Raw genomic sequence first — 14152 nt, 5'->3', positions numbered from 1 at the left:
CAGGACTCCTGTTTCTTGGCCCAGCTCTGCCTCTATGGGCCTGCATGTCCTTGACCAAATACTTCTTGCTTCCAGGTGCTCACTATTCTCATCAGTAAAATGAAGGCCTTGGGTGGGGTGGGGTGGGGGGGGGGGGGGGGGAGGCAATGAACTTGAAGGCCCTTTGGACTCTCCCATCTATGAATCTGGAGCAAGTGTGCTGGGACTAGAGCCGCACAGCTCTGAACGGTTGCTGGTGGGCCTGGGCGGTGTGGCGGGGCGTTTGTTCATTCAACAAACACATGGAATGAGTGTCCCCTGTCCCTCTTGCCCTGCCATGGTGGGAACAGAAGAAGGCAGACTCCAAAGGTAGAGGATGGCAAGGAGAAGCCCAGAGGAAGAGGGCCAAGCATGGTCTTCACCTCACTGCTTGGTTCACCCATCTCAAGGCCTTGAAGCCCCTGTTTTAGTGCTGGGGGAGGGGGAAAGGGGCGGTCTCAGGGGGAACACGAAGGTGAAGGCAAGTCCCCAGAGGTGGGCGTGAGAACCAGGGGCCTGGGGAAAATGAGGCTGGGTCAGCTGCTCTTATCTGCATCTTTCTCAGCACATCTGCTTCCAAGCAGCCAATCAGAATGCGGAGCAGAGGGAGCGACGGACCAGAGACCCCTGCCGTCCCGGGCACATCCCTTCCCCTCTCCCGGGCCAGTCCCTTCAACTGAAAGATGCCAGGACTAGACTAGTGACCTCTTCCACCCTCAGTCCCTGCAGTTCTCTTGGTTATTCGATGTCTGTTATGTACAGGCATTACTGGAATGGGGCAGGGGACGCAGGGAGATTCCTGCCTTCAAACAGTTCAACCCATGTCCTCACCATCGCTTAACTGACAAATTCACTTTGTCAGTTACTTAGCACTGAGCACCTACTCTATGCTAGGCCCTGTGTTTACTTACTCAGGTGCTCACTTACTGAGCACCTACTCTATGCTAGGCCCTGTGTTTACTTACTCAGGTGCTCACTTACTGAGCACCTACTGTATGCTAGGCCCTGTGTTTACCTCTACCACTAGCTCCGAAGCATCTGGGGGCAGTAGAGGTCATGGCCTATCCTATTTTTTCTTTTTCCTCTATCCTATCCCCTGTGCCCTAACACATAAAATCTGGCAATTAAAAGCATGAACCCTGGAACCAGACTGCCCTGGTGTGAATCCTGGTAGTTTTCTAATACCAACCTCAGTTTCCCTGTCTGTAAAATGGGAAGAATGATCATTCTTACCTTATAAGGACTCCTCTTGAGAAGGATTAAAAAACTTAATGTTTATTAATTTAGCACTTAGCACAGGGCCTAGCATGTAGAAGGTGCCCAATAAATGTTTGTAAATAAAATGTTTAGCAAGGTGAACGGAGCTGACCTGCTTGCAGTCAAAATTCGTTATCACAATAACGCACGCACCTTCCTCCTCACTCTGAGTCATGTGTGCGCTGTTTATCTATGATGGGCCGTGTTCACAGGCAGTGCAAAGGTGAACCTCACCACAGCCAAGCTCAACTATCCGAAATTCCAAATCACTGAGGTCCAAGTTCACGAGCTTCTACTGTAACCAAAAGTATTATTTATTTTAACCACTCATTTCGGTCCAGTTCCTCTGCAAATGCTTTGCTAAAACTGATCATCGTAGCCCAACTGTCTTGAATTTCTCCTCCTTTTGCTCTTCCTGACCCCGTGCTCAAAAATAGCCAACACCCCGCAGGCAGGACCCCAAGGGCTGGGGCAGCTCCGAGTCAACATCAGGGGCCTCCAGTCCGGAGTTTCTGGATGTGTGGGGCCATGGTCTCCTAACACAATGCCTGGCAGGGCCCCAGGATGACAAGAGTCCCCGCAGGAACAGACATGCCTTCGTCTTTTGCAACCTTTTCTGATATTGGCTGAGGGCAATGAATGGAAAAGAGTCACAGCATTGATTGCTCTGATCTGTACTTGCCAATTTGGCTCATGCTGATACCTACCTCCGGACCCACAGTTTCCTTGGGCATAATGACCGGGCTCGAGGTGACCAAAGCTGACGCTAGAATCCTAATGGATCTCCGACTACCCTGGAGAGACATTTCACCAGCACACTCAGTGGGGAGACGCTAGAGTCCCAAGCTCGTGGGGGTGCAGGGGTCTTCTCACTACTCCCAAGTGATGTATTTCTCTAGCTTCCTCACTGAGGCCTCATCCATTCATCTCTGTGCCTCCCTGGTGCTAAGCTAGGTCCCCAGCACAGAGCTAACCCTAAAATTAAAGCATGCTGGCCAGGGAGCTAGGAGGTGAATTAGAGTTCCAGCTGCGCTACTAACAAGCTGTGTGACCTTGGGCAGGTCCCTTACCTCTCTGGGTCTCAACGGCTTCAGTCTACAAAATCCGGGACTGGGATGCTGGTGCCTGTGGTCCAGTTCTGTTAAAGATCCCAGGGATTGAATCGATTTGATAACAGTCTTGATAGTGGTAATCTTGGTCAAAGAGTTCCAAGCTTGTGACAAACACAAACTCAGCAACCCACGAAACTTCCCACAGTCACAAACCCCAGGGTGTCCAGTTTGTCACTTGGAAATGGAAGAACTCACAGCCTCAGGGGATGAATTAGAAATTGAACTGGCCACTGGGAGAGACACAGGGGCAGGGCAGTGGCAGGTGTAAGAGGGGCTGTGGTGGCCTTCTTGATGTGATCCCAGGGCCCTTGAAAAGCCTCCCCTGCCTCAAATATCCCCTCCCCCAAATCCAGCTCCCAGTCTTTGTAATTCCATCATTTGAAAGGAACTGGGGCCTGGGCTCTGTGTGTGTGTGTGTGTGTGTGTGTGTGTGTGTGTGTGTGTGTGTGTACCATTTCGGGAAGCTCCCTGCAAAATGCAGACACCCTGGAGAAGGGTGAGCTTCTTACCCTGCTAAGGTTGCCTGGGTCTTGCCTCTTTGCCAGCAGAAGGCTGGCAGCCTGTAGGCACTAGGCCCCTGAGGCCAGAGGAGAAGGGGGGACCCTGAAGGGACAGTAAAGGACTGGCATGGGAGGGAGGGCCTCTGGCGATGATTCACTAAGCTCCTTCCAGATACCCCAGACAGCCTGGGGAGGGGCAGGGGTGCGGGGAAGGAGAAAAGGAGGACACGCACAGGAGTCCTCCAGGAGAGGGTGGGAGTGGGGCCAGCTGAGGGCAAGAGCTTGGTGCCTCCCTTTGGCTAACCGATTCCTGGATTCCTCGGGAAGAGCCAACCCGGAGAGGAGAGGGGAGGGGAGAAGAGGGAAGGGGAGGGAGGGCGACGGGAGACGAGGGAGGGAGGGAGAGGGTGGGGCTGGGTTTGGGGGAACTGTAAAACAAACGGGGCGGCTTCACAGAAAAATTCCCGGGCGTCATGAGAATAGAGGGTGCCGGGCAGCACCCCATTTCGCCGGGCCCACGCCCCCTCGAGTTGCCCGGCCAGTTCAGACTGGTTCGCCCACCTCTCCCTCCCCGCCAGCCCCCCTGGCCTGATCCCTGAGAAAGCAGATTCGGGAACGTGATGTAACCACAGCCGCTCCGCCCCGGCCACAGGCACTCCGGACTCCCAGCCCGCCCGCAGCCCCCTTCCCCCCGCCGCCCCCCCCCTCCCCGGTCCTGCCCGGGGGCCGCCCCCCCCCCCCGCCCCTCCCTGCTCGCCGCCCCCCCCCCCCGGCGCCCCGCCCCCTCCCTCCCCGCGGCGTCCTCGCACCCTCTCCTCCCCGGCACCCGGCGCCCTCGGCCCCTCCCCGCTGTGCTCCCCGAGCCCCTCTCCGCGGCCCCAGCTTGTGTCTCCGGCCCTCCCCTCCGCATTCTCCCACTGCCCCGGCCCGACCTCCTCACCCTCCCGCCTCCCCCGCCCGCGGGTAACGCCGGAGAGCCGGCGCCGGCCCCGGCGGGGCCGGTGCCGACCCGGAGAGGGGCGGCGGGGGGGGGGGGGGGGGCCCGAGGGCCGCGGGCGGCAACGCCGCGAGCCGGACCCCGCCCCCCCCCGCCCCATCCCCCTGCCCGCCTCCCCCCAGCCCCCCCTCCCCCATCGGGCCAGGCTTCGTGCCAGAGCGGTGTGGGCCAGGCAGGCAGCCTGCCAGGCTGCAGCTATCAGCTGGGCGGAGGGCAGTGCCAGCTGCAGGCGCCCCTGAGGGCAAACACCACCCCACCAACAGGCCTGACAGCGGCACCTTCCACCTCAAATCTAGAGCCGCGCAGAGCCAAAGGCAGAGGACTCCAGGTGACCTGGAGATCTCACTAGAACCCGGAGACTAGAGGCCCCGGGACTGAAGCCCAGCCCACTTATTTTCTGGGTGACCTTAGACAAGTCACTTCTCTATGCCTCAGCTGTTGCATTTGTAAAGTGGAGGTGATCACAGTCCCCACCTCTCCGGGCGTTGCGAGTTTTGGTGCATGACACATTAATAGTTGCTTCATAGATAATAACAATTATTATTATTACTATTAGTAGCAGCATTAGTAATCATCACCATCATCTCTCCGGGGGCATTTGCTGTTGGCAAAGGGAAATATAGTGTAATCTGTCATTAAAGATCTGTTAAACACCTATTCTGTGCAAGGGAGGACACTTGGCGTGGTGCAAGAGTCTTGGGAGGGAGATGGTGGCTTTGAGTCCCAGCCCTGTCACTTAGGAGCTGTGTGACCTTCTCTCTGAGCCGTGGCCAGACAGGGGACGGTACTTCTCACTCTGCAGAGCCAGAGCGGGGATTAAATGAGATGTGAGGACGATGTGTGGGGCAGTTCTCAGCACATCAGAGGTTCCTGCCAGTAAGTGAGAGGTGCAGAGGAATAAAGAGGATGGGGATGCGAAGGACAGATTCAGTCTCTGTCGTGGAGGAGTACTGAGGAGCTAGGACTTGTGTGCGAAACATGTCACTAAGTCAAGGGGATCCGAGCTCAGTGCCAAATTCCAGGTCAGGAGAAGGGGCAGTGGGAGGGGCAGGGCGGAATGTCGGGCAGCGGTGGGGTGGGGTGGGGGATGTTTTGGAATGCACCCCCAGCCCTCTCCCACCAGGATCACGGGGGTAGGGGGGGCAGCCACTGGGTTTGGGAGGGACAAAGTGGCTCCTGAACAGCTGGTGTCAGCATCTGCTTTACCGGGGAGGCCCCAAAGATGGCTTGGCCATCTCCCATCCTGACAGGAAAAGAGGAATGAAAAGGACAGTTGGAAAACGCAGGCTGGGCGAAATCTCCACCCTTTATAATGACGGTGAATGTGGCTGAACACGGTCCATGCCCGCGGCTATGGCCGTGCGACTCTGGAACCCAGTTCCCTCGTCTGTGAAATGACAGGGTTGGCCCCCTGGGCTGCCACCCTCCACCCTTCTTGAAAACAGTACTTGCTCTGACCTGTAGGAATGTGGGGGAGAAGCCGCTCCTGCTGGGAGGTGCAGGCAGGGCTCTGGCCCATGGACCATTCTGTGAGCTGGCTCAGAGCCCTCTGGAGGGGAGCAGGAAGGAGGCAGGGCTCCACCCTGGACAAGCAGCTGTCCCGTGGAATATGACCCTGTGCTGGAAGGAGCCTTGAAGCAGGCATCCAACCCTCTCACTTGAGGACAAGAGACAAAAACACAGAGAAGTGAGGAGACTTGCCCAAGTTCACGGGTCTCTTCGGGGGCACAGCCAAGGTTCAGTCCGCAGCAGCATACAGCCTCCATTTAATGTAGCTAACAACAGACCAGGAAGCTGGTGACCGAGGCCAATCCAAACCTCTCTGAGCTCCTTTCATGAAAGCAAAATGGAAATGCATTCGCTTCACCGCCAGGTAAGAAAGCGCTTCTGGAGGTGAAGGAGCCATATAAACAGCCCACACAACCTCCACCAACACTGTCCGAAGCTGGAGGGGTGAATGGTGGAGCAGTGGGCAGAAGTCCCTGCCAGACCGGGGCGGGGGGGGGGGGGGGCGGGTTTGCTTTTGTGATCAGCGCTGCAGGCTCCCTGAACAGAGCCCAAGGACACTGGGCTTGAGTACTAATATGCATTTTTATTCTGCAATAATTTTCACACTGAGTTCAAGAGGCACCAGCTCCAAGTCCATAAAACCAAATCAAATTAAATTAATTGATTTTATTGAAACCTGCTGCAGTGGTATTCAAGCCCACAGCTAGGGGCATGACCCTCGTGAAATACCAAAGGGGCTTTTGAAATAATTAAATTAATCACACCCCGGGTTATGCACCAGGGCTTGCTCCCGTACTCCACGCAGGCAAGTTCTCGCTCACAGCCACAGGCAGGAGAAGCGCATGTGGCCGTGACACAAATTGTGGAACTGCCTAGGGGTCTCAAGGCCCAGACTTCCCATTCGGGGGTAAACCATCGTCCATGCTCTTTCAGCAAACACACACATGAGTGCAAACACACATACACTCACGCTAGGGAGAGGTCCCCTCCCCTCTCTCGTTCTCTGCCTACCCATGGCCCCGGCCAAGTGCTCTCCTTGTCCTCCTGCTTTCCCGACCCCCCCCCCAGAACCCCTCCAGCACTTACACTCATGCACTTGGATGATGCATTCCCTTGTTGGCTATTGTTTCATGGGAGATTGTCTTGCACCACTAAACAAAGGTTAAGAAGCCCCTGACATGCAGAGAATGGCCCTCTGCCTTCTCTGGATGTTGTAGGAAGTCGCACAGAGCTCTTCCTATGCAAAGAGCTCCACACATTTGTTAAACCCCTCCTGTGTGCTAGGCACCATTCCAACGATTCCACACATATTACCTCACTTAGTTCTCTCCAGCCGCCCCCTGTCCCCCCGCCCCCGAACTGGGATTGTTCTTGTCCTTATATTGCACTAGAAGAAACTGAGGCACAGAAAGTTCAGGTGACCTGCCCAAAGCCATCCAGCTGGTAAAGGGAGCAAAGCTGTATCTCTTGTCAGTAAAATCTTAAACCGAAACACTTCTGTAAACCTTGTTGCTGATCAAGTCACGGCATCACCCTTTCTATTTGAAGACATTCTTACAAACAAGTAAGGTCACAAAATCCACCAGTATTCCTGGTGGAAGGGACACACCAGCCCTTCATTTCACAGAGGTGGACATGTGCAGACCAGCAAGGGGAAGTTCACACAGCAAATCAGAGATAGCGTCCTGTCTCCTGTTGGCCCCCAGCTCTGAACCGCTCTACCCAGAGCACAAAGTTACTGATTATTCCAGTTACTCATGTCTTTGGGGCTAACACTGCACCTTAGGCTATTCTCGAGAGGACGGTGAGTGTTCAAGAAGGGGCATGAGTAACCCTGTAGAGTCCCCCACTTTCTGTGGCCTTGTGCACCTCCAGGGAGCACAGCAGAGCAGAGTGAGGGAGCCCGGCCCTTCAGGGGTCAAACCCCCCACACCTCATGGGGACCCACTCTCTTCCTTGCCCTGCTGCCGGGGGGACCCCTCAGGGGACAAAGCCTGCCACTCTATCTATTGCACATGAACTTCCAAGCGCTGCTCCCCAGCCCTCCCCCCTCCCCTCCCACACCCTTCTCACTACCCTCAAGATCAACCTGCCAACAGAGCCCAGGACGCTGGCCAGCCTGACTCCCGTCCCTAACTCTGTGAACCCAAGCTGCTTCATGATAATGACCAACACGATCATCACAGCCATGACGGCCACTCATCACTGTTCTTCATTGCTCTGTTCCAGCCACATGCATGCCTAGTGCGTCTAAGCCTCCCAATAACCTCATGTGACAGGTGAGGAAACTCAGGTAAAGGGAGGTGAGGAGCTTGCTCAAGGCCACAAAGCTAACACCTGCTGGGGCCTGGATTCAAAGGTGCGTTTATGGCTTACCTGTCCAACATACCTGCATAATGCATGTCCCCCGTATTTTTGTGATGAAGATTCTTTGATTGCCTCCTTATCTGAGAGTAGTTTTTAAAAACTGTGATAAAATATATATAACACTAAAGTTGCCATTTTCACCATTTGGGGGCACAGTTCGGCGGCATTATTCTAGCCACAGCACTGTGCGATCGTCACTGCTATTTCAAAATCTTTGTCAAGACAAAAACTGTAACCATTGAGCAATAACTTCTCAATTATTCCTTCCTCTCTCCAGCCCTGGTAGCCTCTCATCTACTTTCTGTCTCTCTGAGTTTGCCTGCTCTAGGGATTTCAAACCAGTGGAATCCTGCCACATTTGTCCTTTGTCTGCAAAGCCAGGAAGCCCAGCTCCTCAACTTTTCAGGCTCTCAGGTTGGCACCTGCCGAAAGGCCTGCCTCCTTCAGGGGGATATTGTGGAGGTGTGAATTCCAGCATGGGGGCTTGGATGCCATCATGGGGAAGGCCAGTCCTGTGGGGGGTTCAGTGTCCCTGGTTACTGAAGGCAAGGGGCCTCCTGCAGAGGGCCGCTGAAACAGCATATTAGGGGAAAAGAGAGAGGAGTCCTCGCAGGAAGAGGAGGAAAAGAAGGGACCCCAGTGCCTCCGGCACATGGGGGCTGTGTTGTCACAGGTGGCCAGCGGCAGGGCTTGGAGGAACACGATGGGCATTGCATCCCCGAGGAGAAACAGGGTGGCCCGACCAATGTTCAGAGCCCCTCACCCCCATTCTGGGCCCACGGACTCTTCAGCCACCTCCTCCTCTCCTCCCGCCGTCTGCCCTTCCCTGTGATTCCAGCCAGGCAACTTCCTTCCTAACCCGAGGTGTTGCTCCTACAGCCCTGTGTATTCCCTCCGCCAGTGCCCCGGCTCCGGCCCCTAACTCAGGTCCCCAGCCCTTTCAGGAAGCCTTCCTCCCCACCTCCACTAGGGCCTTTTGAGTCTACATGATGGGATCTACCACGCTGCGGGGGTGGCGGGCACTGCCTGTCACACAACGGAGAGGGTTCTGCACCTGAGTCCCGGGGCTGCCCTTTTCCTTCTAGCTGGCCTAGGGCGCCCTGCTCAACCACTCTGCACCTCAGATCTTTATCCGTCAAGCGGACCTGAAAACACCCACCGCGTGGGATGGTCACGAAGATGAGACGGAATGCGTGTCTGTGGCTTACAACCCGGGGTGTGCGGCAGAAGTGACGCAAAGGCACAACATGCGAGGCGGCAGATCTTTCTGGTGCTCAGTTTTACTCAACTGTTTGTGCAAAATGCATTCCTTTTAGGTTAAAAACTAGAGGTGACTACGGAGAAGAACGAAACACTCGCATTGCTTTTAAAAGATGAAACAAGCAACCTCCAGGGCATCTCTCGCTTTCTGGGAGCCACGTTAGGAATTCTCTTGGACTCACAATAGGCATCGCCCACTTTGTTTAGTGGGCGCTTCTGGGACGGGCTGCTGAGGACACGGGAGGTCATGGGCCAGGCACGTGGCAGGCACTCGATAAAGGGTAGCTGGGGTATTCCCCCCGTTGTTGTGGGGGAAGGGTTTAAAGCAGCGGCACCTGCTGAGTGAGCCAGTACAGTGGACAAGTCTTACGGTTGGTATTTGGGTCTTGATCTCCCTTGAGACAGGTACAGTATTGGGGTGGGAAGCCTAGGGGGCTGGATTCCCCGGAGACTTTTGTCTCGGCTCCACCATCACAGGCTGGATGTGTGTCCTTGGACACGTCACTTAACTTCTCTGAGCCTGGGTTAACTCACCTACAAAATGCAGACAAATGGCCTAACAAAGGCTTCTTTGCAGGGCTCTGTGCAGATGACATTAAGAGCAAGGTGATGCAAAGAGAGCAGAGGCTAAAGAAGCATCCACATGCTCGTTTAACTCCAGTGCTCCCCACTGCGGCCCAGCGAGGCCAGTTGGGCAGGTAAAGCACTCTGTGAACGGTTGACCACAGCCTGGAGTGTAAGGTTCTGTTACCACAGCCCTGCAAGGCAGACGGGGCAGGGGCTGTGCTGTCGACTCCGGAGATGGAGACCAGGAGGCCAAGGCACTAAGTGGCTTTCCAAGATCCAAGTGGGGGAGCTGGGCCCGGAGCCCCTGACTCTCAGTTGGTGCTCTCCCGGCTCACCACCCTCCTACTGCGCAGTGCGGCCCAACGATGAAATGGGGGTGGGGGGGCCTCGGTAGGCAATGAGCTCCCGGTACCTTCAATGTTCACTCAGAGGTTGGCAGGCATGACAGAGTGAAATCCAAGCCCTGGAGACGATCCAACCTACTGATCTCTGAAAGATGTCTTTCAGTTCCTGAGCTTCTGGGATTCTAGCTGGCTATCGGATTGGGAGAGGCTGCCAAGGGCTCCGATTTGGTGGTACTTGCCATGTTTGCTTGTTACACGTCACTTGTCTTTTCTGCAGAGCCCGGTCCAGCACTCAGCACCCAGTAAGTGCTCAATAAATACTTGGTGATGGTTTTGCTAAAGTGGCCCTGGAAACTGTTGTCCACCTGGAGCAAAGCCTTTGGGGCTCAGCCAGCGAGGACACTGACACTCATGGGGCACCTCCTGTATACTGAGCAAGGGGATGCCTCAGCAGGCCCTGCCTCTCCCTGGCCTGCTAAACCCCATTCCACCCTTCCAGCAGAATGATCTGTGTCTGCTCTCTCTGCACAATGGCCATCCGGAGGTAGCTCTGTGTCCGGTCCCTCCTTGGCCAGAGGCAAAGTCCTGACCCTTCCCCCACCCTCAGAGGCTTCCCACCCACTCCTGAATCTCCACTTTGAAAACTTCTCATGGACAAGAGATCTCCAGGCCACAGCCACCTACCCACCCTCGCTTCCCCTCCCTGTCCGGGCTGCCCCTCCCACGGGGCCCCAGCCTACCCATTTCCTCTGCCCTTTTCACCCTTTGGCAGCATAACTGGCTATTCTGAGCCTTTGGCCCAGCTCCTTCTCCCTACCAGCTGCTCCCTTACTGAGGCCTCCATGTTTGCCTCTCTCTTTGGAGGTGACTGTGACTCAGCCCTGCCACAAAAAAAAAAAAAAAAAAAAAAAAAAAAAAAAAAAAATCCTGAAAGCATTTGGCACTATGATATGGGGACCCCAAAGGCAGCAAGACTCAGCACAGACCTAATTCTTGAGTTACCTACTTGGAAATGTTAAATACAGACCTCTGCATTGCTAGGCTGTGTGTGTGTGTGTGTGTGTGTGTGTGTGTGTGTGTGTGTGTGTAGCGCGTGCATGCCAATAGGTCCGGGGTCCTTCCAAGAAGCTTTTCAAAGCAATCTTTCTCCCCTCTTGCCAGAAACAATGAATTAGTCAAGATGAGCCCCAACAGGATTAATAGTGCTTTTCTGGTTACCCCAGGCTTCTTGCTTCTTTCATAACACAGCAGCCACTGGATTTCAAGGTTTCTTTGAGAAGATTCTAGGGCAATTACTGCAGATCTTATAAAATTACACCGAATGGTATGTTTGAAAAGACAATTTTCTGAACTCGGCTCTGTGAAAAGTTTCCCATAAAAGCAGCAACAGATAAAGGTGCCCGCCCCCCATCAATCAGTGTTAGTAGGATCTTCGGATTCCTTTCAGACAGTGAGGAAGGGGAAGGGGAGGAGGACAGGGTTACAAAAAGGAAAAAAAAACAGGTCCCTGTGCCTTGATTTGGCCTTGGTGACCAAGAAAAGATACTCTGAGGGCACAGTCAATATTTGATTCACTGAGCTTAGCAGCCAAACCTCGACCTGCGGGGAGCAAAGGGCAGAGCCTAGCACAAAACCTGGGATGCTGTGTGAGGCGTTCAGGATGAGGGCTGGGCGGGCCAACAGCTTTCCCAGGTCAGAGGCTCCTTGCAAAGAGGCCCTTGCAAAATGTTTGCTTCCTTCCAAGACAACTTTCCCGTATCTCTGTACCAAAGCTTTCAGATCGTGAAGCTGTGGCAAATTTGTGTTTTTGGCAAATACATGGTCAACAGGCAGGTATTCCTAAGCGGGACACAAAACCCAAAGCCATAAGGGGGAAAAAAAGGGGGGTGATGAATATGATTAAATAAAAGTTAAAAACTTTTATGTCATAAAGATGCCACAATCCAAGTTGGAAGTCAAGAGACTGGGAGAAAGTAACTGTGTTATATGTAACAGACATATATTTACATCTACAGTATAAACAGTTCCTATAAATTTATAAAAAAAAAAAAAAAGAAAATACCATGAAGTATAAATGCTCGTTAAAATTACACTGCTCACTGCTCAATCTCACTAATAATTTTTTTAAAACATGAAAACCAACCGTTAGGGGTGCCTGGGTAGCTCAGTCGGTTGAGTGGTCAACTCTTGATTTCGGCTCAGGTCATGATCCCAGGGTCATGGGATCAAGCCCGGCATCAGGCTCCAGCTCAAGATTTTCTCTCTTTCTCTCTCCCTGTGACCTTCCTCCCCATTAGTGCTCTCTCTCTCTCTCTCAAAACAAACACAAACAAAAAACAAAACAGAACAAAAAACCACACAAAACAAAAACAAAAAACCCTACAAACAACAACAACAACAACAGCCCAACTGTTAAGTGCATATGATGAGATGAGGGGGCAGACACCCTGTCTCTGGAGGAGGCAGGGGCTCCGGAGGCCAGAGAGTGCTGGACCAATGCCAGGGTTCTGTCGTGGTGGCTTTTGAACTTCCAGGTAGGACCTTAGACTAAAGAGCTAAAACACGAGATCTAGTCATCTGTCCAATGAGACCTCGGGCAAATCATCATCCCTGTCTGGGACAGTTTTCTAGTTAATGTTTTAGTGGAAGTTGCACTGAAGAATGGTATTGATTGGTTCTGTGTCTTTTGCGTCAAGCATTAGAAATGGCTTTGGACACCTTCCCCCTTCCCTGAGAGGCTCCAGAATGTTTCTTGCACTGTTCTCTACCCACCTTCTTCACTCTGGAAGACTGGAAACAGAGAAGTTTTAGTGGGTCTGCTTCCCAGCTGTGGAATCGGAAAGCCTGGAAAAGAAGTGGCTGAGCAGCGGGGCGCCTAGGTGGCGCAGTCGGTTAAGCGTCCGACTTCAGCCAGGTCACCATCTCGCGGTCCGGGAGTTCGAGCCCCGCGTCGGCTCTGGGCTGATGGCTCAGAGCCTGGAGCCTGTTTCCGATTCTGTGTCTCCCTCTCTCTCTGCCCCCCCCCCCACCCCCGAGCGAGCTCTGTCTCTCTCTGTCCCAAAAATAAATAAAAACGTTAAAAAAAAAAAAAGAAGTGGCTGAGCAAAGACCCTCAGCAGCCCCCGGTGAGTGTGACAGCTGTTCCTGGGCTCCTGCCCCGTCTCCTTGGGGGTCTGTCTGTGCCACAAGGGCTGCTGGTCGGATGGGTGCATGGGAGTGGAGTGGAAGAACAAGCACAGGTCAGACAAGAGGAAGGTGAGGTGCAGGGAATGAACACAGACGGCAATGAAATGTCATTCCGTTAGCTATTCATTGAAAGCCCCATTTGAACTGTGCTCATCCCAAAGACAACCTTCCCCCAGCAACACCCGTGAACGTTCAGGTCAGCCACCAAGGGTGTTCTCACGGCCTGCCCCTTGAGCGATGGGGTTCCTCAGTGCTTAGCTGTCCTCCACTGCACCACCAGTGAGGAGTGGTCCAGAGGCACCGCCTTCGGGTGCTGAAGCGGTACCGATCCCTCCCCGCCCGGCTAACTAGCACCTCACTCTCCTATTGATCAGGGGGCCCCTGAGCCCGTCTCAGATGGATGGGGACTCATTCACCACAGCTCCCAGTGGGCCTGGTGGCCTCTCCAGAGAAGAATAGGCAGGCTGAGATGAGAGCTGGGGTCCTGAGGTCCATCCACCTGGAGAAATGTGGGGTTGAGGGGAGGAGGAGACACATCTAGAATAAAGAGAAGTGCTCCCCCACACTAGGGACAGCTCCAGAGACGCACATTTTCAGATATGGTCTGGTTTGTGTGGCTGGGCTCCGGGATTAGGGGGATGGGGCTGGCGCTCCTCCTGGTCCTCAGACATTCAGAGATGGCCAGGAGGAGTAGAAGACCCATTAACACCTCAGCAAAGGAAGCAGGTGCCTGCGAGAGCCTCCTACACATCTGTGGAAAACTTCGAGCCGGGGTACACAGGTGCCTGCCCTAGGTGAACCCACCTTCCCTGGGTTCACCCCATCCTTTATGCCCGTCCTCTCCGCACGGACGTGACAGATGATGGAAGTCACACTTTTGCGTGGCCTCTGGGGCTTGCTGTGGTTGCCCCTCGCCCCAGCAGGTCACGGGGGACATGGCGCTCTCCCACTGGAGGACAGCTCACTGCCCCATCAGGCAGGAATGCTTCACTTCCTGACCCCACAGGGACTGGACCCTGGGCTCTGCACACAGCC

General features: G+C 54.3%; 1 protein-coding gene and 1 long non-coding RNA gene across 2 annotated transcripts in view; one reads left to right on the top strand and one right to left on the bottom strand.

The window, feature by feature from the left end:
- Positions 1 to 14152, bottom strand: part of ZBTB7C (zinc finger and BTB domain containing 7C) — a 158859-nt gene that overhangs the window by 130159 nt on the left and 14548 nt on the right. The window lies entirely within an intron of this gene.
- Positions 1 to 14152, top strand: part of LOC121032955 (uncharacterized) — a 104921-nt gene that overhangs the window by 76224 nt on the left and 14545 nt on the right. Inside the window, exon 2 of the long non-coding RNA XR_005791616.1 lies at positions 6369 to 6374. This is a non-coding gene — a long non-coding RNA (uncharacterized LOC121032955). The remainder of the gene's footprint in view (positions 1 to 6368; positions 6375 to 14152) is intronic.

This window comes from Herpailurus yagouaroundi, unplaced genomic scaffold (genome assembly GCF_014898765.1).
Source record: "Herpailurus yagouaroundi ecotype Mexico unplaced genomic scaffold, PumYag 142, whole genome shotgun sequence".
Lineage (NCBI taxonomy): Eukaryota > Metazoa > Chordata > Mammalia > Carnivora > Felidae > Herpailurus > Herpailurus yagouaroundi.
The sequence above is the reverse complement of the archived record's forward strand: the minus strand, read 5'-3'. Positions and strand labels throughout refer to the sequence as shown.